The sequence below is a fragment of the Colias croceus genome, chromosome 13 (assembly GCF_905220415.1).
Source record: "Colias croceus chromosome 13, ilColCroc2.1".
In the NCBI taxonomy this organism is placed as follows: domain Eukaryota; kingdom Metazoa; phylum Arthropoda; class Insecta; order Lepidoptera; family Pieridae; genus Colias; species Colias croceus.
Window position 1 is genome coordinate 5,221,035 of NC_059549.1, and position 2,427 is coordinate 5,223,461.

At 32.3% G+C, this 2,427-nt stretch overlaps 1 long non-coding RNA gene across 1 annotated transcript; it reads right to left on the minus strand.

Annotated features, from left to right (window-relative positions):
- Window positions 1-331: 331 nt before the first annotated feature.
- Window positions 332-1,266, minus strand: LOC123696952. The gene is made up of 2 exons (XR_006752155.1): window positions 1,037-1,266; window positions 332-485 (listed from the first exon to the last, which is right to left on the minus strand). It is a non-coding gene; the product is annotated as an uncharacterized LOC123696952 (long non-coding RNA).
- Between the last annotated feature and the right edge of the window lie 1,161 nt (window positions 1,267-2,427).

Below are 2,427 nucleotides of genomic sequence, written 5' to 3' on the forward strand. Positions count from 1 at the left end.
ATACTTTATGCTCAATGAATTTAGAATTTTAATTTTAATGATAAATTAAATATTTGTGATTTGTGACATCTAAGTATTCATAACGAATAACAAGTTGAGAAGATGTAGTATAACCTCTATAGTAATTTTCTAGTTTTCAAAAATTCATATCTCAAAAACTAAAAGTTTCCGTCAATTGCAAATTTTAGATTTAGGTTCCGTAGGACAACAGCTAACCACAAAAAAATTTACGCCTCTCAACTCGACGTCCCATAAAGTTTAGCCTAATACCATTTTTTTGTGAATGTCACAATTTACATATAAAACAAGAAATAGTGAACAAAAAGACAGCTTCGTCGTTCATTTACATCATTTATTTACACATATTTACATTTATTTTAACGCAGAAACACTAGTTAGTGCTAGTCCGTTTAGGAGTCCATGAAACATGATTCGCATTCGGAGATCGAATCCAAACATCCCGAATCACAGCAGCTTTGAGAAATCTGAAAAAAAAATGAGAATGAAACAAACTGATAAAATTTATCATCATCAGCCATAAGACGCCCACGGCTGGATAATATTTATATCGATATTATTCTTTTACCGTCCCATCCCTAATTTTTATGCAGTGATACCAGAATAACGAATTAAAAATGCCTTTTTACGTACATGTTACGAACGTAAGTAATTGCATTATAATTAATAAAATACAAACTTAAACTTAGTATACTATAAAATATTAAAGAAAAACATGTGTTGGAGATAAACAATAAATGAATTTGCAAACGGTATTTATCATTAATTCATAAAGTTTATACAAATTATACTTCACGTTATTTATGGTTTCTTTGGCTAAATTTTATTACTCTATAATAACAAATATGAACGGTGATAAAAGTTATAATTAAATATTAAAACAGTCTACGTACTTTAAAATTTACCCAAAAGTGGATGTAGTACCATTATGTGGCAACACTTTTACATTGACAATATATTTCAGTATTTTGCAAATTTGCTGCAATATTTCACAATATTTTGATATAAAAGTACTTACAGATGAAAAGTAACATTATCCTTAATTACATTCCACGTTTCTGACCACTTCTTACACGTAAATTCACTTCAATTTGGCATATTTCGCTCCGGTTTTTTCACGTTCACTGACATTAGCAAAATGGCGTTGGGCGCGCGTCAACTAGTTTTATATAACAGGTATGTAACGCTTACTCAAACCTTTGGCGAGCGGGGAACGCCTGCCAATGGCCACTCCGGTTGGTTTAATGCTCTAAGGATACAGATGATCGCATCTCTAAGGAAAACGTGAAAGTTACCTAATTAGCTGCAACCTCTATGAGTCTTATATAACCTATATAAACAGAGGAACTTTGATTTCACGCTTAGCTACCGACTAATGGAATGAAGCTTTGGTTAATGGAATTTTATTAATGGATCTTTTAATATGTATTAATATAATATACGTATTTTTTTTTAATTAATCCCACAATTTAAAAAGTAAATATCTATCTTGTTATGTGGAGCAAAGTGAATGTTACGTTAATTTTCTTTTGATGCTTTTGCGGTCAAGTTTGATAACGATATTATTTATAAACTAGCTGTACCCGCGACTTTGTCCGCGTGTAATAAATAAGAACAAAAAAGAACAATTAGTATAAAAATTAAATAAAGAATTAAAAATAAACCCCATCGCAATGAAGAAAAGTGTATAGAAAGAGGAATAAATAAATTCACAAATATAATTTCCTTTTTCTATACACTTTTTTTCGTTGCGTCGCATTGGGGAGTTTTTTTAAATTTTAAATTTAATTTAAAAATTAAAAAAAAAAATTAATTTAAAATTTTTAAACTTCTGTTTCTTATTTTCTCTGTAATACGATTCAAGTGCGCGAGATCGAGCTAAATGCAAATGAAATGCAAATGCTACACAAATGCCATGCAAATGCCACGCAAATGCCATGCAAATGCCACGCAAGTGCCACTCAAATGCCGAAATGTAAAACGAAATGAAAGAATTTAACTGAGATGATAGTTTTAATAGAAAAATATCAAGAAAATGAATCATTGTATAAAGCCGGCGGCCTGAATTCAGCGGCAAGGCGGTCTGAAACTCGGTGGCATAAGCCGGCGGCATGTGTGGATGCGCAGAAAGATCAGACAAAATGACATTGCCAAGAATCCTTTCCCTCAAAATAAAAGATTTCTTAGTTCTTCCACACCAAAAAACCCGACCATCGACAGCAGGACCAATTCGAAGACTGAAGAATGACTGCATTAGAGCCCGTAATTGAAACACACGAAAGGTGTGCAGCAGTACGTGCAAAAAGTTTATAATAATAATAATATGTTCTGACCATTTTTTTTATCGTTATTGCGGTCATACGAGCAGGTGGGTCACCTGATGGAAAGTGATGCCCGCCGCCCATAAGC